Consider the following 27,934-nt stretch of genomic DNA (forward strand, 5'->3'; position numbering starts at 1 on the left):
GGTCTCCCCAGTGCAGCTGCTGACTCAACCCTCTGAGGAGGTGGGGGGCGGGGAGAGGAGGGGCCGGGCCAGCCCCCAGGACCGCTCATTAGCCCCATTGTTGTTGTGTTGGAAAGACAAGGTGCCGGGGCTCAGCGCGGCGGGGGGGCTGAGCCGGCGACGGGGGGGGGGGAAGAGTGGTAGGTTAGGCGGCAGCAGCTGCCTGCTGCAAGGACTGCATGACTCCCGCAGCCTCGCCTCGCTGCAGTCCGCCCCCTTCCCAGACCCAGAGGCTGCTGGAGGGGAGGGAGGTGCCGGTGCGTGGACAAGGAGGGGCCCTGCAGGAATCCTCGTCCTCAACGTGCAGTTTGGCCGGCGATCCCCCTCCCGGGGATCCCGTCTGCAGACGCCGCTGGTGGTAAGCTGAAAGGGGGCTGCAGTGTGTGTGTGCGAGGTAGGGGGATTGGGGTACGTGCACCCTGCTCGCTGCGCTTGTTGGAGGCGGAGTCGCCTGCTGCTGCTGCTGCTGATTATTTGCTGGGTTCCCATCCCTGCCACCGTCTCTGCTGGTGTAGCAGGTAGAAAGGTGGATGGAGAATGAGCTGCTTTGGTTCGACTCCGCGGCAGTTCTGCTCATTATTACGGTGCGCTTCGGTTTTTTGTTGGTACACAGGCTGTTGGAGATTTTTTTTTAAACTCTAAATGAGCCTATTTGATGAATATTCTTTCGATGTCAGCCCTTCATCATAGGCAGAGGGTTAAAAGCTGCATTGGTTTTCTCAGTTGTTTTTTTTTTTTAATATGTTGATGAAACTGTTTCTTATGGCATGAAGTAACCTGGAACTGCAGGCTTGGATGTATACATTTCCTGTGTGAAGTGCAATGGCAGATGTGTCAAGTTCCTTCATTCCCTATCTCTTCCAGGCTCGTCTGTTTCACGTGTGCCTGTTCAGAGGAAGGCTGCATGGATTTGTTTGTGCAGGGAAAGAAAAAAAATGGATTTGGGGGGAAAATTAAGGTATACATTTGCAGTAAACTAGTGAAAGTGGTTGTTGGAACCATAAAGTTTAAAATGGAAAATAAATGTTTTTGGAAGGAAATTTTAAATGGTGGAGATTCACAGTCACTGGAACACTAATTCAGGATAACTTCATATGAAGGACACAGGCAGCTAACTGATGCATAAGCCCCAGTATAAAAATGGTCCTTAGGCTTTTTGTCTGTTTAATTATGACTGTGACTGTTTTCTATTCAGAAAACATTCTTTCTGTCTGTCACTTTGTGCATTGCATTTATCTCCTCCAGTGTTTCTCACTGTTTAGTAGGATATTTATTTAATATGATTCCCAAGATTTTCTCTAGTTTCTGGGATGGGAGAAAAGTGAATGGATTGACATAAATTCTTGGTATGTTGTATTGGAACTAGTGATTTTTCATGTTAAGAATATTTTAATTATCTAAAAGAATAAGAACCAAATTATTGTATTTTGTAGTCTTCTTATCACTCTGGTTATTTTCTTATGTAGCGTGGAGATTATTTTTTCTTGGCATGACTGATTTCTCCTGGACAGATACCGTTACAAACAAAGAGGGCTTTTCAAAAAGGAAAGAGCCATTTGTTTTTCTAAGAAGCTTTATGGTCTCAGTAAAAACTATAGGAGCCTATTATGTGGGGATAATATTGGTTACCTAATTTAGTACTCTGTTAATCTAATCTTGGATTGTCATCAGGAGCCTGTATAGCTTGTTTATAAATAAAAGGCAGGCCTTGTTTTCTCCTTTGCTAGAAAGCTATGTAAAAGTAGTCTCTATGTACTATACAAAATCTTCACAAAAGGCTGAATCCTGAATTCCTTGTGCACCCAAACTCCCATTGATGAGCTTAAGCAATAGAGAATTAGGTCCTTTCTTTACTTTACTTTTAGAGATACTTTCAGTATGTTCTTAGCTGCTTTTCCTGTTTTCTGTTTGCAAGAGTGATGCATTTCTTTTAATCTTTGTTAGTTTGTAAATATTTCAATAGAATATCCTCGCAGTGCTGAAAAACTGAAATTGATGGCATGGGTAGATAAGATAAACAAAGTTCTTACTAACATACTACCCAAATGGAAATTTTCCCTCCTCTACGGCTCTATGTAACCTTTTGGAAAAGTCTCTCTTAATGAGTGATTATATATGATTGATGTACATGACTATAAAATATATCATTATTAGCATATCAAAGAAACATGCTAATATTCCCTTCCAATCTAAACCGTTGTGTAGGATCGAAAATTCTAAAAGATGAGTAGGCTTGAAGTGACCAATGACAAAACTCACCTGCACATTTTAGAGATTACTTTTCATATTTAATCTTTCAGTGAATTGTTGATTTACAACATAATCTAGCAAAACAGGATCCGTGTATCTTTACAGGCTTGCACTGGAATTTAACAGTCACCTTAAACTAGACAGTGGGCATGCATAACAATCCTTGTGATTGACTAAAAACTAATGTTTAATTATGCTGCTTAAGTCATGTTTTATAGTTATACTTTAAAGGCCTTCAAGTTCATTTGTTTTTAAAAAAATCCGAACAGTCTAATCACAACTTCAAGGCAAACTTGTGGCATATCTTTCAGTCTGGCTATAATATTACTACAGCATTTGTTTTGGCTTGGAGCCATGGAATATCACTGGAGGGACCCCCTGGCTTCTTTAAAGGATACTTTACCATGGTGTTGCTTGTTTTCAAAATTGATTTCTCTTAGATAAATTTTTTATTGTTTTACATTTACAGTGATTTTCAAACCTGTTAAATCCAGGATGGTGTGTCTCTTTAAGAAGCTCAGTGAGTCCCTCTATGACGTTTATGGTAGCTGTCTGCCAGAACAATATGCTGTTTTGCCAGCTTTCCTAAGAAGAAATGGAACAAATTTTGCTTTGCAAGATTAAATGCTCATACTGAATTAAAAAAAAAAAAGGATGATTGCTTTTGTAAAGCAGTTTTAAAAACATTTAAGGAATACACTATTACATTTTTCATTATGTGGAAGCTGCCAAAGGATGATGTGCTGTGTGATATATGGCATAGGAAGCTTTTTGAGAACTGAATTGAAGAAACTGAGTCTGCACATCATGCTTTTAAATAATTCCAAGTAAATAATTTTCCATGTTTCCTATCTTAATCCAATCCAGATTTTTCTGTTTTTTTTTTAAACTCTGTGAGCATCAGACAGAACTAACATGTTTGATCCGTTATATCCAGTTCCACTAACTACAGTGTAATTGCACAGACATAAGGAAAATCATTTTTCCTAATCACTTTTTGTCAAAGTATTATTTAATTGACTTAAATGGGACTTAAACGTGCTTAAAATTAAGTATATGTTTAAGTGCTTTGCTGAGTTGGGGCCACAGAACATAGGAACTGGTGGGTTTCATAACACAGGATGAGAAAATGCCTTCAGCAGAGTATAGTTGTGTTGATGATTTTGATGTTCTCACTAAGGGCAGGGCTAGTCAACAGCTGGACTGCGGGTAAAATCTGGACCACCAATGTGCTTTTGAACGGACCGCAAAATCTTTTTAGTTACTTATTATTGTTATTGCCATGTGGAAAATGTTTCTCTGGAGTCTAGACCTTGACTATAACTTGACCAAAAAATTTGGACCTTGACAAAAAGTAATCGACTATTCTGTACTAAGGGGGTGTACTTGTCTGCATGTCCCCTATTCATGGTGAAAACTCTCTAATGTTATGGCAAAGGGGTTGGAGGGCATTCCAACTATTCATATGCCAAGATGAAAGTTAATGTCAATGCCCAAAATATAGAACAACGGGTAAGGAAGCTTAATAAAATCCAGTGAGCTGTTCTATGGTACTAGGCTCTAGAGAGAGGATCTGAAACAGGCTTAGGCCTGAAGTGAATTGTGCTCTTCATTACTGCCCTGAATGCTTTATAAAGGCACATAGGATGAGTCCTCAAACTTAACAGGAAAATGAGATTTTGCCTGCATTATGCATATACCTTTATTCAACGAAAGAGGGCATAGAGGACTGTTGGTAAGAAGTGGTTGCTGTCCACTGTGAGGTTTGTGCGTGTTTTGGAGGGTGTGCAGGTTTATTTGCTAGATCTGATACTGAGTTTCTGTAGAAGGCAGAACTATTGCAAATGTTGGCAGCATATGCTAGTTCATTAAGCTTTTTAGCTAATGTCACAGGAGGCTTTTGTCCAGTCATATTAGTGCCCTTGCAATGTTGAGAAGTATATGATTAAATGTTGTTATTATTTACTTTAATATATGAATTTAGTACCTGAGTAAAATGCCAGATCAACTTTTCTGGAAACTGAAAGTACACCTCTACCTTGATATAACGCCACCCGATATAACACGCATTTGGATATAACGCGGTAAAGCAGTGCTCTGGGGGGCAGGAGGGGTGGGGTGGGGCTGTACACTCAGGTGGATCAAAGCAAGTTCAATATAACACAGTTTCACCTATAATGCAGTAAGGCTTTTTGGCTCACAAGGACAGCGTTATATCGAGGTAAAGGTGTAGTTCAAGCTTCCTCTGCTGCTACCTCCAATATGTCTCATTCTTGATCTGGAGGGCTACCTCTAATGGAAAGACGGGTTGAGTCTCTGTTCCTGTTCAGTTCATGGCTTTCTGTTGAGATGGTCAGTTTTGTTGACAGCTGTGGTGAAGGTTTATGTAACATGGACACCTGTTGTACAGAGAGGCTGTTACTGGCATTTGAAACACCCCACCACATGTCCATGTAAAATACCTGAAAAATATAATTGATTGATGGGTAATCTGAGCTGCTTGCTCTCTGGGGTGGGGTGGGGGGGAAGTAACTTGGTGATCCTTCACCTAATAAATAGCTTGTTTCTCTAACCTTTATACAGCTATTGGAACACAATAGAGGAAACCCCTTGAGAACTGAGTAAAGAATAAACAATTGGGATATGAAAAGAGATCAGCTGAGCTGTTAAGTCTCTCTTGGAGCCAACTACAGCCCATTCCAAGTTGAGAAAAAACATGTATAGTGTTCTGTTTGTGAATCAACATACTGGACACACATTTTTGTCGTTTAAAAAAAAAAATTCAACATGTGGCATTTTAGCCATGCAACCTCTAATAACATTGTCATGTACCTGTAATATTTTAATTTGGTCACTTGTATAGAATATCAGAAAAAATATTGGTTGCGGGGCTACAGAGCTATTGCTATATAACCCATGACTCAGGCTAGTCTGGTTCTCCTCAGCTTAACTCCCAGGACTAAGCTCATGATTCCTACAACTCTGCTGCCTGCCCCGCAGTGGAGACTGAGGGTGTAGCAGGGTGGGACCTTTGGCCTGTGAGTGTGAGACATGGTAGTCCTAGCCCATTAGCCCAAAGCCCATCAGCAAAAGCCCAGGTCTCTTACCTCTGGCAACTTTTATTTTTTTTCCTTTTAACTGTACTGGAAATTGGCCTTAAATTATGACAAGTTAACAACTCAACCAAGTACCTCAGTTAGGTACTAAGTAGGTTCTTTAGTATTTGGTTGAGCTGAAGGTGCTGTGACAACAGCAAAAAACTCCTCGGGCCTCTGCCAATTGGCTTGTGGGAGAAAAAATTCCTTTCTGATCCCAAACAGGAGATCAGCTAGACCTGCAGCATCTGCTAGTTTGGTTTCCCCTAACTAGTTCAGTGTGGGTAGGGTGGGGTGCTGAAATGCAGCCGAAAGAGGCTCCACACGGCCTCTGGTTAAATCCTTGGACCTAGGGTGTGAAGGCCAACTAGCACTCCTACCCACCAACTCGCCAATGGGTTCCAGAGATTACAAGGCAGGGGTGGGGGGAGTAGGATGGAGAGGAGCTACCCAGTGTCCTTCACTGTGTGTGTCTCTCCCTTGGAGCTGGTGGTGAAGGGGAACAGCCCCAGCAACATCAAATTCCCCAGCCTGTTGAGGCAAGAGAGGGTGCATTTGATCTGGAAACAACGGTGAAATTAGGACAGGGAGATGGATGGATTTTAAGCATCAAGCCATAATTTGTGACCTTCCCCTCCACAAAGGAGACAGAGTGTTGAAGGTTGGAGACCTTTCCCTGAGAGGGCCACAATGTCTTACCTTGGCACAATCCTGCCTGTTTCACAACTTGCTTATGCATTTCCCATATTAAAACAGTGTTAAGATATAGTAGGTTGAACTTTAGGCATGAACTACCTTAGTATCCCTTTAAATCCATCCGTAAGCAACAATTAGTAAATAAAAACTAAGTTAACAAGCTTTGTTTTCTGCTTCTGTAGATAAGTTTGATTTCTTTCACATTTGTTGATAAACCTATATGTGTAAAGAAAATATAAGGAAATTAATTAATTAAAATAAATAGTTTATACTCTTGATATTAGTATGTTAAAAGGTTATTGGTTCTGACAAGGAAGAATCCTTCATATTAGTCTTTTTCACTCACATAAATTGATCTTTCCAATGGTGCTCTAAGCGATACCATCCACTTGAAATCTAGTCATTTAAAAAACACCAGTTAGTTTCACACACATGTAGAAAGCAGGGAAACTGACTACATATACACACAAAGTGTTGTTAAATGCACAAAGCATTAAACTGGAAAAAACTAGAGAAACATTTTTCTCTCTAGTCTTTCATCTGTAGTAGTTGCAGGTATTACAAGTAACTATAGTATTTAAATGCTTTTCTGACAAATGTGATTCTTAAGTTGATGGCATCCCTTTAATAGCAAATGAGACATTGTTAGGTGCAATATCCATATATTAAAGTTAATTAAAGAATACACTGGTTAAACATATGTGAGGCTCATCTTTTTTTTCTAAATAGAGTAGATTGCTTACTTTCATAAATGGTAATTCTGCAGAGCTTGGTATTCCAAATGCCTTGGAAATAAAAAAAAAAGCCTGGAGCTTGAACTTCAGTGCTGAAGGGGAAAAAGAATTGGCTGGAGCTGTCTCACAGACACTCACAGTGTGTGTGGCTGATATTCAAAAGATGAAAAGCAACATCTAAAGAGTAAAACATTTCTCTTTCAGCCAGATCAGCCTAGTGCATTCTCCTGTGGGCTGTAGTTCAACTGTAATGGGTCTTATTTGTCAAATAATTATTTTGCAGCCAAGTCCACAGCCCTTACTTAAATTGAGTAATGCTTTCTCCTGCAAATAGTTCCATTCAGAACTGAACTCTTTATTCAGAATGGATTCTTTATTAATAAAAAATTCCACTTAAGGAAAAAAGAGAAACGTTGCTGTTGCAGGACTGATCTTTCACTTTTACTCATGTGGGTAAATTCATGTATTTTTTAAATTCTTTACAGTCTTCTGAATGACCCTAAATTTACCATACATTTAAAAACAATTAATTGGATGAGCTGGGATTTTGGTAATGAAGCTTTCACTTTTAGGTTGCTCATTTGAATCCTGTTACTAGTGACGAAAAGTTTTAACCATTTAATGGCTGTTCTGTGGCCTGTGAAAAATAAGTTAGTGGTCTCAATTCAGATCTATAGAGATGATTTAGAAGAAGAGGGTGTGTGTTTTGTTGGTGTTTCACGTTGTCATGTTTTTAAATTCAAGCCTTTCTAGACATAACATTTGCTGAAGAAAGAAACAAATAAACCAGATTTTCACTTGATGTAAACTGACCTAGCTCTTTCTGGAGCTTTACAATAGTTCATGATCAGACCAGTTTCAGTTATTAACCAGACTAGTATCACCCAGTGTGATTTGATGTAATGTACCAATTCTCTTTTTCTTTGTCATTTTGTTCTATGATTTTTGAAGACACTAGAATGTATTTCCTTAATAGCAAACTTGCTTTAAAAATGCTATGCAATATGGTTAGTATCTCTGGGAGTTTACTACAGAGAAAATATCAAAATAAATTGCATTCAACAAACATGGAATTCACACTGTTACATACAGCCAAAATGTTTTATAATATGTATGTTATATCTTTTTATTTTTTCCTATGAAGAGTTTCATTACTGGGATGTTCTGTTATAGCTAGTGTCCTCTTTTCTGGACTTTAAAAAACAACCTTAAAACAGTACAGTCTATTAGGACTTGAATTAAAATATTTTCTCTCATTAAAATGTAAATATACATAATATTTTGCATTTCTGTACCATAGAAGTACAATGCATGCTTGTCAATCCATTGACTGGAATTAGCCATAGTTGGTATATAACTTATGGAGTATGAATATTCTGCAGTGTGGCTTGCTATTTTAGTTCTGTGACCACATTTTCATCTACAGGTAGTTGTTGATGTGCCTGGGATGTTTTGTATTGAGAAGATCAGACTATTAAATGTATTTTATATGGCAACTGACAATGAAAATAATTTGTACAGGGAGCGTTTGCACAGAAAAAGAGTAGATTTTTCATCCTACATCGATGTACACAGAGGACTCCCTGCCCCCTATGGGGTGAGGGAGGAGGAAGTTAGTTGTGTTCACCCCAGACTATGCAACAGGCCCTGTCTTGAAATTCACAGGGGGAAGAAAGGACAGGCTTTTGAGCAGTCTTGACATTTGTGTTCCTCTGGGACAAACCAGATCACAAAGCATGTGACACCTGGGAACAAAACATTTCCAGTCAGGGGGATCTGGCTAGCAAACAATCTTCCAGTGGAGATTAGATAAATCCAGAGTCTGTCCATCTAGGAAATGTTGCAAAACTTTCCTCTTTGACAAAGCCTTTCCACCATAAGTGGTGCTCACAGTATGAATGCTGCTTCTGCCCCGAGCCTCCTGCCAACCAGCTCCCTCTCTACTCCAAAAAACCTCCTCCAAAACACAAACAAAAAATTCTATCCTAAGCAGAGTTTGATGCCCAAAAGGGAGAAATGCCTGAGAATCCGTGAAATTCACTAGGGATTTTGGTATTGCTTTGCTTTTATGTGGAAGGTACTCACATATTACAGTGATGCGTGGCAGCATAAAACCTGCAGATAGATAGATAAATGCATTGTCCTCCCGCTGTCCTTATGAAACTCATGGTGGGAAGATGGAGCCCCCAGACTGTTATCTTTCTGCAGCACACGCTCTGTCCCCCAAGATGGGAATATCCCATAAAGAGCAATACTTGGAACTGTCTCCCCATTTGGTTACGATGTTCCAAATCACAGATCTGGTAGTTTAAAGCTCAACGTGTGCATTTTAAGAGTCCAAGCAATTTTATGCAATATTGCATTTTGATACTTTGTATCTCTTAACTAAACATCCCCATTATATGCTTCTAATCATACTCTATAGTTAAATACAGCATGTAGAAACTGAGTTTTACAAACATTCTGAAAATATCAGTTCTCAACCATGTTTTAATGATTCTGTCGATTACTTTCTTTAGTGTTCCCCTGTCATCCCTGGAGCTTGTTCTCTTCCAATGCCTTCCTCCACTAATTTTTTTCTCTCTTTGATTTTTGTCTCAGTCATCTGTGCTCTTCCTCCATAGTTTTAATCCCTCTCTGAGACTTCTGTCAAGATGGCCACTTAATTAACCACTGCTCTGTTCCCACCCTCACTTCTGTATCTCTGATTGTCCTCCTTTTCCACCAGCATTTTCTCAGCATCTTTCTGCTGCTACTTTTCCAGATATCTCCTCCCAACCCCTGCCCTTCCAGTCTGGGGGACTGGAAAGCTGTAAATTAACCAGGAGTTTGGACCAGAAAATGATTATGTGATATGTATGTAGGATCTTGGCCCCACTAATCCATCTGTGGTAGAGTCTAGCCATGGTAGTAGGGTCTGGATAGGGTGAGTAACTATGCTTCTCTTTCCTGCCAAGCTCTGCTTGTGTTCTGACTCAGAGACTGGCAGTTTGTTAACTTTCCCCAAATACTGCTGCTGATCTCCCATATCCCTGCAACGGGTATGCTGCCTCCTAGCTTTTGCTTCCCCCTCCTAACCTGCCTCTCCAGGAACATGTTTTGTGGATTGGAAAAATTGGCTATTTAGAGAAGGTGCATTCACCATGGCTGCTCCCTTCTACCATGTGCGTGAGGCAGGGGGAGCAGAGAACTTTTAGGGTCTATGAAAAATATCTAGACAGTATTTTAAAGGCTTTGCCTGTGCATGTATTTTATCAAACAGAAATTGTTGTTATTGGTCTTCCTCCAACTCCGTCACAGGAAATAAAGCCTAGGAGCAGGACTAAACACAGAAATATTTAGCAACCACAACTTGTTTCACAGCACTTTTAAAATCTTTTACGGATTCAGAGAAAAGCTAAAGGTGTGTAGGCACACACAGAGTGTCACCTGAAAGTGAATTTTAGTTTTAACAAAAACTGGAAAGCATCAAAGCCATTACTGAGTTTAAAAGAAACAAACCCTTAAGGAACAGGAGTATTTGTGGCACCTTAAAGACTAACAAATTTATTTGAGCCCTAAAGGCTATTTTTAGGACTTTTTTTGTGCACCTGTAATTCCAGAATAACATTTTTCGGGTAACTGGTCAATAATGTTTTGTTAACTTTGAAAGAGAATTTTATTTTAAACTTGTGCTCTGAGTAATAAGTAGATTCAAGCAACATATTCTTAGCACAGATTTTCTCACAGGTAGTGCTGTCATAGTATAATTCCCAAATCTGGACCTTAGCGTCCAAAATATGGGTACTAGCATGAATTTCCCTAAGCTTAATCACCATCTTAGATCTGATAGGTTGCCACCAATCAGGACTCAGATTAGAGCACTTGATAGACTCTTGTCTCCCTCAGTACCTTCCCTGGGGACCCCAAGACCCAGATTCCCTGAGTCTCATAACAAAGGGGAATAAACCAATCCCTTCCCCCTCCCTTCTTCCTCCCAGCTCCTTCCCGCCCTGGGAACACTAGGAGATCGCCTGATTCAACTTCTTGAATCACCACACTGAGAGGAGTGTTACCTTCCCCCTCACCCAGAGGCACTACAGATTCAAGCTGCGTGAATCTAACACAAAGAGAAAATTTATCCTTCCATTCTTCCCACCAATTCCCTTGAACCTTAACTAGGAGAAAACTCAAACAGGTCTTAAAGCAAAGCTTTTAATAAAAAAAGAAAGAAAAAAAGGTAAAATGTTTATCTCTGCACTTTAGATAGTAAACAGTTACAGGTCTTTTAACTTATAAACAATAGAAAGAAACTTTCTCCAGCAGAAACACAATTTAAGCTACTTCCAGCAAGTACACATATGTAAATGGAAAAAAAAACAAATTAAAAGACTATGACCGCCTTTTCTTACTTACAATTCTGAATAGATAAACGACTGTAGCAGGGAGATTGGCAGAAACCTGGTTGCACCTCTAGTCCCGTCCAGGACCCAGAGAGAACAAAGCCAAACCCAAAACCCACAAACAAAGGCTTCCCTCCACGAGATTTGAAAGTATCTTGTCTCCTGATTGGTCCTCTGGTCAGGTGTTTGCAGGTCACTGTTTGTTAACCCTTTATAGGTGAAAGAGATATTAACCCTTAGCTATCTGTTTATGACAAGTGCCTACAAAGGCTCTTCAGTAGTGACTGCCTTTTTTTGTTAGGATAGTGACACCCTGATTTATAAACTCTCTCAGAATCAGGGCCACCCGGGGGAGTGTGGGGGCGAATGGGGCAATTTGCCCCAGGCCCAGGGCCCCACAGGGGCACCACGAGCCATTCCAGGTTTTCAGCGGCACGTCGGCGGCGGGCCCTTCGCTTGCTCCGGGTCTTCGGTGGAGGGTCCTTCAATGCAGCGGAAGACCCGGAGCGAGTGAAGGACCCGCCGCTGAAGTGCTACTGAAGCCTCGGAGCACTGCCCGGTGAGTACGAGTGCCGCAAGAGGCGGGGTAGGGGGAAGGGAAGCCGTGATCGGCGGCACTTAGGTTGTTCTACCGCCGCTGCTTCATTCTTCGGGAGCATTTGGCAGCGGGTCCTTTCCTCCGAGAGGGACCTGCTGCTGAATTGCCTCTGAAGACCCAGTCCTACTCTACCCAGCCGTACCCTAACCAAGCCTCTGAATCCTCTGGGTGGCCCTGCTCAGAACTCCTTATACTGTAGAACCTTAGAGTTATTAACACCTCGGGAATGGAGGTTATTAGTAACTCTGAACAAAATGTTACGGTTATTCTGTCAAAAGTTTACAACTGAACATTGACCAAATATAGCTTTGAAACTTTACTATGCAGAAAAAATGCTTCTTTCCCTTTATATTTTAGTAGTTGACATTTAACACAGTACTGTATTTGCCTTCCTGTTTTTCTTTTTGGTCTCTGCTGCTGCCTGACTGTGTGCTTCTGGTTCCAGATGAGGGGTGTGGTTGACTAGTCAGTTCATAACTCCAGTGTTCGTAACTCTGAGGAGCTACTGTATTCTGATTTGTTGTGCTGGTTCTGAGTACTATGAATATCATCATTGTGTGTGAGTGTGGGCTGCACTCCTAGAGACCCAGCTTTCAGTCACTGAATCTAATGAAATGTAGAGATGGTCCTGAGCTTCCAAATTTTGATCCTCAGTCCTTGGGTTTGTTCAGATCCTGGATTCTGGTTAGGATGCATAACTCGCAGGGGTGAAAGTAACTTAAAGGACTTGCTGGTACTCCAGAGTCCTGCGGAGGGGGAGGGGCCTCAACCAGAAGTGGCGTGGCCTCTATCAGAAGAGGTGGGGCCTTTAAATCCCAGGGCTTTTAAATCAAGATTTAAAGAGCTCAGGGATTCAGCTGAAGCTAGGGGCTGGGCCCGTTAAATCACCCCCAGAGCTACCAGCTGCAGAGGCAGCTGGGAGCCTTGGGGTTTGGGCAGGGGTGAAAGTAATTTACATTTCTTACCCATCTGGTCCAATCACAAGCAACCCACCTCTCCTACGTACTTCATGGATCCCTCCCATTGCATGACATAGATAGAGAAAATAAAGCTACTATTACTACTACCTGTACTTTCTGTAGTAAAACTTTACTATTGAAATAAAAAGTGAAAACTCACTGTCACATTTTTCTCCGTGTCTTCCCTCCTCCTTCAACCAGGCTGTGGACACTAGCCTCCCTGCTTTCTCCCTGCCTGGCACTGAGTAGCAGCTGCAGGGGCTTCCCTCTAGCTTGCAGCAGGGAGACTGGCTGAGGGAGGGAGAAGCTTGCCTCCTGCATAAGAACAGTTTAAACTCAGCTGTTCCCTGCTCAGTTCAGTAACATTTCAAAGAGGATCTGCAAGCAGTTTGGACATCACAACTATGATCCTCTGCTGGGGAGGGAATGGGATAGATTTGAACTTGGAAATGGTTCCTGATTGATTGTGTTTTTTGTGTATAGGAGATCCCTTCATCCCAGGGGCAGAAAAGAACTGCCCCTGCCATGGTCACACACACACACACACACACACTCTTTCCCCCCCACCCCCAACAACAATTGGGAGTGAAATTAACAAGAATGCCAGAAACGGCTTCTAACCCTGGTGGCTGAACTGCACAGGGAACAGCTAAGTTTAAACTGTTCTTATGCAGGCAGCAGCAGCAGACATCTATGCCAGTGTCCCTACTGCAAGCTAGAGCCTAGAGGAGAACCCCTGCTGGGGGCGGGGGAGGAATGCAGAGCCTTGTCTGCAGCCTGGCTGGAGGAGGGGGAGGGAGGAGACAAGAAACCAATGTGACAGTGAGTTTTCCCCTTCCACCTGCTTTTATTAGCTCTGGATTTAAGCTGTGCGACCAAATGCTTGTATTTGTTATGTATATTAGTATTGGAGAGAGATCCTTCATCCCTGGGGGCAGACAAGGACTGACCCTGCCTTGGTCAAACACACCCTCATCACTCTCCCCAGCTACCAGTGAAATTAACAAGGATGCCAGAAACCTCTCCTAACCCTGAGGGCTGAACCACTCAGGGAACAGCTGAGTTTAAACTATTCTTATACAGGGAGCAGGCTTCTCGCCCACCCCCCTTAACCAGTCTCCTTTTCTTACCGGTCCTCCATACTGGCTTACTTTCACCTCTGATAACTCATGGCAAATAATTTTAAAAACAGCCTGTAATACTCATGAGGATTTACAGCTTGTAACTTGTAGCAGTGAACTATGTACTTCTTTCATTCTGTTTGAATTCTGATATAACACTCCAGTGCTGTCTGTCTCATTTGGGGCCCAGATAATCAAGTCATATTCCTGCAAAATTCCCATTAAACTTAGTAGGAGTCTTGCATTGGTAAGGTCTACAGAATCGTGCCTTTTTTTTAATACTTGTAAAACAACAAATTATGTGTCTAAGTTCATAAAGAAGAGCTCTTAGTAGAACTGAAATGCTCTCTATTTCAGAAAACTGGAGGCCAGCAAGCAGTGTCATGGAGGATGAAAAATGAAATGTGAGAATCTGTTTCACTGTAAATATTTGATGCAGCTCTGATGTACCAGCCACTTTTTGCTCTTCAGTTGCACCTAATGGCCAATCAAGAGTTGTTATTAATTGAATTTCAGAAGCCTTCTCTTCAGATGAAAGTTAAATACATTCTGTAGAAAGGAATCCAGAGAACAATGTATCCTGTGTATGATAAAAATAACTCAATTAAGCATTTAATCATAATTGTGAAGTTGGCTAAATTCATTTGTCTGGAAAAAGAATCCAACAGTTTATGTCCTCTATATGTGGAATGTATGTCCATCACTAGTTGAATAAACAAATAATATACAATATAATCACAATATAGCCTGAGTCCACAACATTTGGTGTCAAATTAATCATTAGAAATACAGAGATCTTCACCATGCAACACACAAGTGTACAGAAAGGGAGATTCCATAAAAAGAAAAAACCCACCAAAGCAATGATATGAGGCACTCTCCCCATTGCCTTTATATTTTCCTCCATTTGTCTCATCTGTTTGGTATTTCCATTGCACTACCTTCACATTGGTCAGATACCAAATTAAGAGTTGTGTTAAACTTGTTCATAAATGACCCTTCTCTCTGCTGTTTCCTGATCTAGTCACAGTTACTATTTCTTTCTCTGCCTTCCTCCCCTTCAATTTAAATGGATGGATAGCTTGTTCGGTTTCATTACAGTTTCTAAGAATGCTGTGGCTTGGATTGACCGTATTGCATGTGCCAAATAATAAAAATTATAACTTCAGTTAATCCCTCTGATGAGTTGTAATCTTGTAACTTCTAGCAGCGGTACTGCTGTGAATCACAATGTCTAACCTTGCGCCTCTGGCAGCCACAATACACCTGGAGGTACTGTTTCTTCTTTCTATAGCAGTGGAGGGACACTGTCATAAAAATCTAGTGATTCAAATAACTGGCCCCTTCTATTCTGCCATCAGTAGATTCTGCATATTAAACGACAGGCTTAAAATATTACATTGGTATTTATTAAATCATTTGTCATCTAAATCAATAGGAATTCAGGAGCACTTGTTGAAATAATTGTTAGCTGTGTAGTCCAGACAGTGAGAATGCAAGATCCATATTTATTTAAATTAGATAATTTAAAATGAATTCTTTGATAGAGGTGGATTATGATGATGATTGTAGTAGATTGAGGAACATTTACATATAACAACAAAGATGTTTAATAGTTGTGAGGTGAAAATAGGCTTGGGTGTGTGTTTGTTTTTTAGAAATTTTTGATAAATTATGAACACTTTTGAGTGAAATGTGAAAAGCCGTACTTTGAATGTGGAAATAGCCATTTAATGATACATGACATAAAATAAATATAACTTGTTTTTCATATAGCTTGCATTCCTGTATTTCAGTTCTCTCTCCATCATGTTGAAGAGGTAATCTGACACTTTCATATTGTCCCTCTTAGAAATTCTATGGTCCTGGTATCTAAAGAAGAGTCAGAAGAAGACTAGATCTGTAAGGATAACCATATTTTTTTTTTTTTGGCTAGTTGCTTTCTGCTCTTTACTGTTTTATAAGAACATGTTATAGCCTTCAGAGTGAATGTATTGTTGTTAGTGACTCTGAAGAGGCAGATAAAAAAGTCAGGCCTTGGTTTTTGCTGATTTCAGAGTTCTAAGTAGCTCTGCATCTTCTTCCAAATATTTGGCACACCACTACTGTGTGCCTCTCTAATTTTGTGAGGGAAAGAAAAATATTTCATCCACTGTTTTGGCCTGATTCTCCTGTCATTTACACCAATATAAATAAGGAGTAACTCCAAAGCAATTAATAGAGTTAGACTGGCGTAAATCCAGTTAGGTAATATACATGTGTGTGTAGACTGTCGTGTTAATAACCCTTTGCTCTTGTTATGCTTTGTTCCTACTGCTGGGGTTAAACAATCCTTTGTTTTCTAAAAGCTGTTTGATGTCAGCCTATTCACACACAGCTCACTGCTCCTAAAGGGAAGAACTGCAGGGCTCAAACCCGTTCGGCTGCTAGCACACAGAGTGTAGTAACCTAGAGCCAGTGTGAGAATCAGAATCACAGCATTGAGATTCCACTGTAATACAGGGCCTGTCAAGTAATGGAGGGGTGCACTGAGCGAGGCTAGAGCAAGGTCAAAGGTGCAAAGGTCCTTGTTACCCTTCATGGCTATCTAATGGGGAAAAAACAGTACAGAGAAGTTTGTTTCTGTTCCAGAAGAAGATAAATGTGATCATTTTAAGAATATTTATTAGGCGTTTTAGTTCTGGTCTCATAAGCTTTCCTTTTTTGACAATGTGTACCATTCAACTGAAGTACATTCTCTTGCAATTCAGTCAGCTTTATGGTATAGTACATCCTTATATGCTTTTTTGTGGAAGAAATGGTTTGTTTTGAATTGCTTCTGCATACATTAAGGACAAGCTTGGAAAAGACTAGAAAGGATAACTGATTACAGTATGCGGAATTATTTTTGGATTTGTACTGCGGGGTTAGGATAGAACTCTAGTGAGAACAATCATTTTGTGATTTTTAAATCCGGCTGAGCAATGATGAGTAAAAAGTAACGAATATCAAATGTACTTGGTAGAAAACTCAGGCATGGATAATTTGAACCATTTTGAACTTGATTTTTATCATGATTGCTTGTTCACCTGAAGTACTAGTACTTCAGGAAGACGCCGGAGATAATGGGCTGAATTCTGATATGAAAGTACTCATTGTTCCACAAAATAATGGGTGGGTGGGAATTTTGTTGCAAATTGTCTACATCAAAAAATTGCTAACTTTTTTGTTTTCAGAAAAACAAAAGTGAAGAAAAACAACAGTTCTTCAAGTGCTTGCTCATGTTGATTCTGTTCTAGGTGTGGGTGTCCATGTGTGCGGCCTTTGGAGATTTTGCCTTAGTAGTATCTGTAGGGTCGGCCATGATGCCCTTTTAAGTGCCACGCTCATGTGTCGGTATATTAGGTGCTGCCGGCCTTACGCCCTCTCAGGGTTTGGTTACATTTGCAAGTTTAGAGCTCATTAAAGCAGCTCCAGGCGCCTTAACTCATGACCAGTCCACACTGGCAAGGCACTTAGAGTGCCTGGACGCTGCAGCTGGAGCGCTCCTTGTAATCCACCTCTACGAGAAGTATAACACTTGCTGCGCCTCGGCTGAAACGCCCCAGTGTCCGTGTGAATGAGGTGTTGAATTACTGAGCTATGATTGGCCTCTGGAAACATCCCATAATCCCTTTAAGTCAAGTGTCCACTCTTGTCATTGTTTTGGAATCGGCTGCAGGAATGTTTCTAACAGCTGGCATGCTTATCTGCTCTGGGACAAAGCAACCATTAGTGTGAAATGCTGCTTGTTGTGGTGGGGTGGGGGAAGGGGTCTGCTGCTGTCTGAACTTACAAGACAGCATACTGACCCGCTCTCAGCCCCCCCACATACACACCACACACTCCCTGTCACACTCCACCCCACCCCCTCCATTTGAAAACCACATTGCAGCCACTTGCATGCTGGGATAGCTACCACAATGCACTGCTCTCTGTGGCGTTGTAAGAGCTGCTAATGTGGCCATGCCATTGCCCTTTAATCTGACAGTGTGAACATGCTGCAGCGCTTTCCCTACTGTGCTCTCTGAGGGCTGGTTTAACTCACAGCGCTCTACATCTGCAAGTGTAGCCATGCCCTCAGTTCCTTCTTGCTACCCCTGGTGGTTAGTCGGAGTGCCTTTCTTGCCTAGAAAAGTGTTAGCGGTTCTTCTACTTCAGTCTTGGAGCCCTAGGGCCTTGTAAATAGTCTGTTTACAGTATTTAGTTAGTAAGTAGTTGTTAAGTAGTGTAACTAGAAATAGAGTCCCAAGGGAGACTTTGCCCAAGGCGGGACATGTCCCAGTCTCTGGGGTTTAAGCCCTGTTCTGACTGTAACAGGCCTATGCCTGTTAGTGATCCCTGTAGCAGCTGCCTCAAGTGCTTGGGGGAATCGCATGTGAAGGACAAGTATCGCATCGGTAAGAACTTTTGTCCTAGAACTCAGAGAAAGGGCGACAGTCATTTGAGGGCCCTCCTTATGGATGCTGCTCTCCACTCGGCATCCAAGCCTACCGGGCTGGACTCTGCCCCTCGCACTTCAGTCTCAGTGCGCAGCTCACCCCCAGCACTGGCTCCACCCGGCACTGCTCCCCATCGCCAGTGCCTAAGAAGGAGTCAAAGAAGCACAATTCCCTGGCATCAAGCAAGAAGGGCCAAGGGACTTCAGGCAAAGGACCCAATTCAGGCTTCCAGCCCACACTAGAGCCACATGGGGATGCGCCCCTCTCGCCTATGGGGCCCCTTAGCTCCCTGAGGGATCTTCCACTCTCTCCTGGGAGCAGTAGGGGACACAGATTTGTGGCAGGGCTGATGCATTCCCAGGCTTTCCCAGCCCCCAAATAGCAGAGGTCTCTACTTGCGCCACCAGCCCTAAGGCTCCCTCGCTGCAAGGGCAAGCCAGCCGTAAAGATCCCCCCAGAGGATGGGCAAATGACACTGGTCTCTGTCTCCATGTCCCCTCTCGATGCATATCGCATAAAGGGATGCATCGGTCACCATCTCGCTGGCACCGATCATCCTGCTGGCTGGCTGTCTTGGTGCAGATCCCCATCTCCTAGAGCGTGGGAGCAGTCTCCCTCATGGTACTGATCCACCTACACAAGGCACCCGTGGCAAAGGTTAGCTGTCAGACACTAGCTTTGATGGTAACCAGAAGGTGATTCCTCCTGTGCGGAAAGGGAATTCAGCCCATCTCCAGGACAGCACTGGTGTGATTGGGTGCCTGAGGCTGTATTGACCACCACTATGCCATCATGGCAGCAAGGCCAGTGGCTGGTGCAATGGCCCTACTGGAGCACATGGGGCACGTCTGTGATACTGATGCCTCCTTCCATCCATTCCTTGGCCATCGCCTGGAAGGAACAATCAATGGTACCAGCAGCACCAGGCTTGGGGCACGAGATGCACTTGGAAGCCAAGTAGAGGAGCGAGTGCCCACCCTGAAACCCTCCTCCCTCACAGGGGATGATGCCCCAAGGCCTCTCTTGGTGATCCAGTCATTGTTGTCGTCCCTGTTGTGCCAGCCCGCCAGACGATTTTAAAGAACACCAGCCATGGAGTGGCTATGAACTTGGGCTGCATCTACTCCACCTGTGTCATGCTACCAGTACCCAATGGGGTCCTAAAAACAGCAAAAGAAACTCCATCTTCAATCCCACTTCAAAGAAGGCCAGGAAAAAGTATTTCATCCCAGCCAAGGGCTTTAAATATTTGTATACCCACACACCTCCAGGCTCACCAGTCATCTCTGTGGCCAACGAGAAGGACAGATGGGCAAACCAATTTGACCCCCAAAATAAGAAGGCCAAGAGGCTTGACCGTTTTGGAAGGAAGATTTATTCAATGACCAGCCTTCAGTTCTGGGTGGCTAACCACCAGGCTCTCTTGGGGAGGTACAACTTTAACTTATGGAACTCCCTCTGTAAGTTCAAGGAGTCCCTGCCACAGGACTCGGTCCAGCAGCTAGGTGCTCCCTCCAAATGACGTGGGATGTTACCGATCTGGCAGCTTGGGTGGTCGTGTCAGCCTTGGTCATGAGTCTGAGCTTCTGGCTTCAGACCACTGGCCTGTCCTCAGAAATGCAGGCCTCGATTGAAGATCTTCTCTTTGATGGGAACTGTCTCTTTGACGAGCAGACCGCTGGCAGACTACACGGTCTGAAGGACACTTGGGCCACCCTTTTATCGCTAGGTCTGCATACACCGTAGTTGGCAAGGAAGCAGTTCCAGCTGCTCCTGCTGCCAAGGCCTTGGCGGCCTTGACAAGGGCCTGCAAGGAGAAGGGCTAGAGACACAAGTTTTAGTCATTGTCGCCCTTCTTCCTTCCGCACCCCTGCGCAACCCAGCCCAGCAAAGCATCACGGGGGCCAGAAGCATTTATTTTGAGAGTGCGCTTGAGAGCGATGCCCCAGTCAACTCCCTGGATCCACTTCATTCTTTCCTCAACCATCTTTATCCCTACCGTTCAGCTCGGTCGTGGGTCAGCTCGGACTGTTGGGTGCTAGAGATTATATCTCAGGGCTACACCCTACAATTCTCTTCTGTGATTTATACCTGAATGTCTTGGTTTGAGAAATCATTATGAACTGTGACTTCTTAAAGTTTGTAACATTTGTATTTGCTATCAATCAAATGAACATCGTTGAGTAGAATGAGGCCCCTTGTTAGTACCAAAACTGTTCAGTCCAGAGCATCATTTTTGTATGCGTTTATTTCTTTGTTTCAGTTCAAAGACAAATTTTTTTTAAGTGTCAGAATTGAATGGTTTATAAAGGCAAGTTACAAATGGTGAATAAAAATAGGGATACATAAAGCTATTTTAAAAAACCCTACATAACTTTGGAATAGGAGGAAATTTGAATTAAAATTTGGAGAAGTGCATTACAATGCAGGATAGCTGAGTAAGAAGTGTAATCTGGGATTACTTTTTGGAGAGGCATCCTTTTTTAAACAAGCTTACAAACATCTTTTGAGCTTAATTTCAATAAAATTCTTACAGCTTTAGATCAGTGAGATTTAAAATGTAAATATATTGGAGGCTCCTTTCTTTTCTCCTCTCTCCACATCTTTCCTATGGGATGTCAGGTGTTTGGTTTGTTTGTTTGTTTCTGGTCAATTGACAGGATTCAGGACCGGTGACTGAAGATTAACAAAAGCTTTGGTTAATCCTTTATTCTGATAAAAAGAGAATGTTTTAGGAACCTCAATGAGTACATTTGTTTTCACTCAGCAGCTTTGTTTGGATTTTCTTGAAATTACACTGTTGGGAAATATCTGAGTATATTAAGTATTGGGGCAAATAGACACTAAAACTGCAATCAGTCCTGTGTTATTTGCCCAGGGATGCAGTGTAACTAGCCTGCATAAAGGAAGAAAAGGCGACTATTTTTCTGTTTTAGTGCTCCCAGTAAAACTAGACTTGCTCCACAGCTGGTCCTGCTGAGAAAAAAGCATTAAAGATCTCCATAATCATTGATTTGGCTTTCTTAACGCTGGTGTCTTGGGGTTCTCCTAGGAAGGACCTAAAAGCTGCAAAGAGAGGACCTCTGTTTTCTACTGGGGAGTCAGGTTTAACTGAGTGCTCTTGATTGCAGCCCATTGTGAATTCATAAGCATTCATGAATAGTGAAGCCAGGCTATGGTAAATTCATCAAAGGCATTCTTGCACTGGATATGCCTTTTGCTGCTGTCAGTTATTTGGCTTCTTTTTCCTTTAGAAGTAGAGCATATTCTGCTTGCTCTCTTGTGGCTAAGATACCAGATAAATGCTTCTGACATCTTTCTCCATCCCCGCCTCCCAACGTCTTTCCTTGCATGAAAATATGTGTAAGTCTTTACTGTGTGTGTGATATAAACGTTGGTGTTTTTGACAGGGATTTAAATAGTGCAAGCCCTTTGGATGATGTAGGTCTGGCTTTCATTCCATGGCACCTCCCAACCATCTATTTCAGACTTTGTTGTCTCTGAGGGTTACGCTGCAGTCCTGCAGACCCAGAGCATACGGGAAAACACATTGTGGCGAGAGCTTGTCAGAAACCAGCTTCCTCTCCTTGATCAGGGCCCCCCGAATATTGGTTTGAATGTCTCAGAATACAAGTATTTTGAGTCAACGTCATGGATGCCCCTAAGCTTCCCCACCCACCTTCCAAATTGTATATCTTCTACTCATGTCTAATATAAATTGTACCGTCTTCCAATTTTGTGGTACCGGCTGCCAAGACCTCTCACATATTCCTGGCAACCAATCTGTCCTTTACTAGTTGTAGAAGCTTCTCTGGATCTTTCCTTGTCAAAATCCTGTGCCCCATCAAATTATTTTCACTGTAAATCCTGACCCCAGCCTCCCACCAGCTGTATAAACACTTCTGTAGCACATCTCTGACCACTGAGAACTGTGATCATCTAAAAAAAATAGAATACATATTTTCTAGAAGCTGTGAAACTAAAGCTTTTTGTACAAATAGCCACATGTGCTTTTGCTGTCCAGTTTTACAAGATGCTCATGACCTTCTGTAAAGTTACTGAGCACCAGAGAGTTGCTTGGCTATTGAGGATTAAGAAAGTGTCAGTAGTGTTGGTCCTTTCAGTTTCCATAGAGAGTTAAGAGAAAATGTAGGACTTCCACCCATTTGTTAGCTGAACAGAATCAGTCATGATCAGTTTTCACTATCCTGTGTCTCAGGCCAGAGGGAAGACAAATAGATTGGATAGGGATAGCTTGAGTCAGCCTGTGACATATTGGTAATGCTTTGCACTAGCTCTGAGAGAAAGCATTTGCTAACACAGTGAGCCAAATTGTGCTCTCTGATTCACGTACATGGCTCCCATGGAATTAATTGTGCATCGTAAGACAGAGTTGGGAGATTTCCTCTGCAGCATAGGTCACTTGCAGTTTAAACTAATGTAAATGGTGGATTCTCTGTAACCTGAAGTCTTTAAACCATGATCTGAAGACACGTCAGTAACTTAGCCAGAGGTTAGGAATCTCTTCTTATAGAGTATTTCCCAGAACCCCCCTCTTGCGTTTCCCCCTCCTGCCCCCCAATTCTCCGTCTATCAGACAGACAAAAAACTATTCAAGGAGGCTCCACAGCTGTATCATGATGTTTTCATACCTTTCTTTTCTTTCCTGACCCTTTTTTCTTCCCTGAGATCCGTTGCAGCGTGTCTGCCTTTCCCGATCCAGGATATCACAATGGCTCAGCATTGGACATCATGGGAGGCAGTTCTACCAAGTTAATGAAAAGTAATTTTGATATGGTCTGCACTTTCAGAGATGATTGCAAAGGGATTATGATTATGTTCATGTGTGAGAAACCCTGTTGACGTTCGGTTGATGTTATTGGTATGATATTGGTGCACTTTACAAGACATTTTACAGAAGCTGACATTGCCCTCTGGTGACTGGCTTGGGGCTCTGGGCTGAGGAGTGGGGTGGACTAGACTAGGGGCTTCTGCCCTGCAGGGCAGCAGGGCTTCTGGTTTCAGCTATAGGGCACCAGGGCTTGAGGCTTCTGCTCTGCAGGAGGCTTGGGTGTCCAGACTTCAACCACGGCGCCCTGTTAAGGTGACCAGATAGGAAGTGTGAATAATTGGGATGGTGGGGGTAATAGAAGCCCATACAAAAAAAAAAAGCCCCCAATATTGGGACTGTCCCTATAAAATTGGGACATATGGTCACCCTAGGCCCTTTGGACCTCCCAGAACTGGCTCATGGCCCCCCCATGGACCCCTGGTTGAGAACTGCTGGTTTACATCATTCAGTAGCATCAGGCTAGAGTCCAGGTTTGAAAAATATTTACTGGAGCTCTGCTCCAGACAGCTCTGGCTAAATTTAAACCCTGATTACAGGAGTGGGAGGGTGAGGTTCTATGGCCTGTGATGTGCAGGAGGTCATGATGGTGCCATCTGACCTTAAAGTGTATGATTCTATGAGGTACTATGGTCTAGCACAGTGGTTTTCAGATTATGGGGTGGGTAATGTGTCAAGGGAGGTGTAGCCGTGTGCTGCTTTTTTATTTTTATTTCTTTTAAGAGCTCTTGCTGTAAATCCTGTGTAGTTAAGGCTTGTGCAGAAGGGCCATGCATACCTGAGAGGTGGGGATAAAGGGGACAGCCAGAGCCCTGCTGCCTGGGCTCAGGCTCTCCTTCTCGTCCCACCCTCAATCCCTCACCATGAGGCAGCCTGGGCTCAGGCTTTCCTCCCTCATCCCCAGTACCTCACTGGGAGGCAATAAGATGCTGGCTGTCAGCTCTGGGATGACAGCAGCAAGGCAGAAGTAAAGGTGGCATTGAGGTGCCAAGTCTGCTGTGAAAAATGATATTGCCACCCTTCTGTGCTTATGCTGCTGGCGTGGTGCTGCCTTCAGAGGTGGGTGGTGGTATATGTACTAGGGGGAGGGGATGAACGACTACAGACACAAAGCGACATGGGGAGAGGGGGCACAAGCAAGTACGTTTTGAGAACCACTCGGCTAGTAATTTGGCACTGCACTGGGAGGCCTGGTTTCTATCATTCCCCTTCCCACTCTTTTTGTCTTGTCTATGCTGAGTGTAAGCTCTTCAGGGCAGGGGCTGTGTGTGGACGCACGCACGGGATCCAGCACAAAAGGGCTCTGTACCCTGCTTGGGTGCTGCAGACACTGCTTATAATTCAAATAATAAACAGTCTTAGACTATAGGCTCTTTAGGGCTAGGATTATATTTTATCGTACATTATATATTTGCACAGTACCTGCCACTGTGAGGTCCTTGTCTGTGACTGGGGCTTCTAGGCGCTACTGCAATGAAAATAATACATCATAATAGCAATAAGCACTCTGTCAGAATTTGGCCTGTAGTATGAATTACTGAATGGAAGCCATACATGCAAATTCTGAGGGCTAAGAGTGACTTACCAGAGCTACGATGTGTGCATCCAGACAGAATTTGGTCCTGAGTTAGTCTCTTGAGCAGAGACTGGCAGTCAGACAGTAATGTATTACACTATCTCAGAGTTAGTTTTCTACTATGATCTTTCTTTAAAACATTGAAGGCTAGATTCTCAGCTGGTATAAATGGGCTGAGTTCAAGCTTACTGGCTAAGAAGCTATCAGTGACTCTTTGTAGTCACAATGAACTACATGCAGAAATTGTTTTCTTGATTTTGGAGATTGTTCTGTTGGTCCATTCAGCTGTCAACCAGTCTTACTAAGAGCCCTGCAGAATTCCCTATTTCTTTGTGCTTTCCTAGCCTTGAAGTTCCTTCTCTTAAATACTTGTAGTGCTGTGTAATGTAAGGCAAAATGCAACTTCAGTGCTGACCCTTATTCCTGGTAACTTCTGTTTGATGTGCCAGCGTTCATGCTGATTGTATTCATATTGGACACCATTGGCAAAGTTGTTAATCTGTTAGAGACTGAGGTTTAGGTGACAAGGTGTTCTCTAGCCGCAGGAGCTAAGAGCCTTTGAATGCTTTAGCGGCCTAGGCAAAAGGAATTTTTAAAAAGGTCTCCTTGTTTTTCACATAGACTACATGGGAAGAATTTTATATACAATGGGATGTTTATAATTTTTAGTATTGTATCATTTTCAGAATGTGATATCTCCCCCATAAAGAACATTTTGCCATTCAAGCTTTGAAAGAAAAGTTACAGTTCAGTAAGACAATGAAAATGTATTCTGTTTGCAATAATTTGGGAACATTCTGCAAATAAAGATTGTTAGTAAAAGATACTTAATTTTTAATAGATAGCAACCATTCAGCATTGAAACTAAATTTGTCTTATCCCCCCACCCCCCAATCTGTGTTGTAATTCTATTAGTGATGGATACAAATTCTGAGGATGCAGATATAGGTTTCAAGGTGAAAATTTTGGAAATATAATAAGTTTTGTCATCCAAACTGGCAAACATAGTCAGTAAAAGGCATGTCAGTATTAAGTTCATATAAAGTCAGCCAATAAATGGCTTTTACCCCCTCCCTCTAATAAATGTGATCTTATAAAAATGTAATTGTCAGAATTAATACAAATATATAGAAAAATACAAAGTGGTAATGAAAGTACAGTTAGTTTGTAGATCATCAGAGGCAATGTTGTTAGGTTTCAGAGTGGTATCTATGTTAGTCTGTATCAGCAAAAAGAATGAGGAGTACTTTTGGCACCTTAGGCCACGTCCAGACTAGGAATTAAAATCGATTATAGATACGCAACTTCAGCTACGAGAATAACGTAGCTGAAGTCGAATTTCTAAAATCGAGGTACTCACCAGTCTGGATGGCGCTGCATCGATGTCCGCGGCTCTCAGTGTCAATTCCGGAACTCCGTTCGGATTGATGGAGTTCCGGAATCGATGTAAGCGCACTCGGGGATCGATACACCGCGTCCAGACTAGACGCGATATATCGATCCCCGAGCAATCGATTTTAACCCGCCGATGCCGTGGGTTAGTCTGGACGAGGGCTTAGAGACTAACACTTTTATTTGGGCATAAGCTTTCATGGCTGATGAAGTGGACTTTAGCCCATGAAAGCTTATGCCCAAATAAATGTGTTAGTCTCTAAGGTGCCACAAGTACTCCTTGTTCTTAATCTTGTGTTAATCATTTTATCAACATTTACCACTTCTGCCTGTGAGTAACTGAAGGTCTGGCTTGCAAAAGTCTCTCTAGTAACTTCCAAAAGGTTGGAAAATTCTCAGTCCATAGTTCAAAATACTTGATTTTAAGTTGTAAATTCACAGTACAGAGGATTGGAGCAGGAAAGAGGCAAAATGGAGGAGTCTCAGAGGTCTTTTATTTCCCTTGCCATGTGCGTGGAAATGTACTGTTCCAAACCAAACCCACAATCCCTGTGTATGGAAAGTTACTGGCTCAAGGTGGAGTCCAGGGTCAGAGGAGCATATCACATGCCCTTACATGTTTTGCTGAATCACAAGGGGGTGGCCATTGGCTCCTCACTATCTGAGGTATCCACAGGAAGACCTACTGTGTGGGATGAATTTCTTACATGACTCATTGTGAGAGTGGCGTGCCCTAAATGGGCCATCAACACATGGCTATCTAGCTCTGATGTAAATCTGATTGGAGGGTGTTATCCAGGAGCAAAACACAAGCTGGAGATACCTAGCCAATATTTATAACTTTGGATACAAAGATGATGCATGGATTTAATCAGGATAATCATACTCAATAGATACACTCATGCATCCAACAAAGTGGGTATTCACCCCTGAAAGCTCATGCTCCAATATGTCTGTTAGTCTATAAGGTGCCACAGGACACTCTGCTGCTTATACTCAATAGATTGCAACTTTTCTGTTGACACCTTACACGATACACTTCGTACAAAATTTGTTGCAGTTGTAAAACAATGGTAATATCAATGATATAAACGGTCATCTTTAATCATACAGTATCACAGATAGGCAAGGGTGAAGAACTCATAAGGGGCTACCTTCTCCCTGGAAGTGCTTTGAATATATTGACATTTATTGCATTCCAAAGCCAAAACTTTTTTTTTACAAGTATATTTATGAATTCTAGAAATAAGTCTTGTCCAGAAAGGATGATTTACCTGCATCCAGAGAAGGGTTTCCTATCAGACAGAGGGAAATCTTTCAATCTTCACTTCATTTTGTGCCTGAACTGTAACAGGAGTTCTCTAAGCCTCTGTGAGACTTCTTCAATACATTAGTTTGTTTATTTATTTAGTACTAAATCCTACAATTCTTACTACATGTAAACAGGCATCACTCACCCCCAGAGCACCTCCTGCTGGTTGCTTCAGGAATTAGCTCACAGTCCAGCTCAGAGCACCCTCTGCAGGCCAGTGATCTGCCTTTCGGCTACTGGCCCTGTGTTCCTCCCTGGACCCCAGTGCCCCTTTTACATGGGGTTCTGGCCCCTGGCAGTAACCCCTTCCTCTTTCTTAGGAGCTTCCCCTCCCTGGGAAGCTCCCACCTCTCTATCCCCACTTTGCCTCAGTGTCTTGGCAACTGCCCAGTCATTAGCTAGCCCCACACCCTGGGGCAGACTGCAGTATTAGCCTCTCATCATTGGCAAAGGGGGTTGGACCTGCTCCTT

At 42.5% G+C, this 27,934-nt stretch overlaps 1 protein-coding gene across 1 annotated transcript in view; it reads left to right on the forward strand.

Annotated features, from left to right (window-relative positions):
• The first annotated feature begins 204 nt into the window (after nt 1-204).
• Nucleotides 205-27,934, forward strand: part of HECW2 (HECT, C2 and WW domain containing E3 ubiquitin protein ligase 2) — a 253,750-nt gene continuing 226,020 nt past the window's right edge. Inside the window, 1 exon segment of the mRNA XM_030580447.1 lies at nt 205-397. The gene's annotated coding sequence lies outside the window, so the exon portion shown is untranslated.

Source organism: Gopherus evgoodei, chromosome 11 (assembly GCF_007399415.2).
Source record: "Gopherus evgoodei ecotype Sinaloan lineage chromosome 11, rGopEvg1_v1.p, whole genome shotgun sequence".
In the NCBI taxonomy this organism is placed as follows: Eukaryota; Metazoa; Chordata; order Testudines; family Testudinidae; genus Gopherus; species Gopherus evgoodei.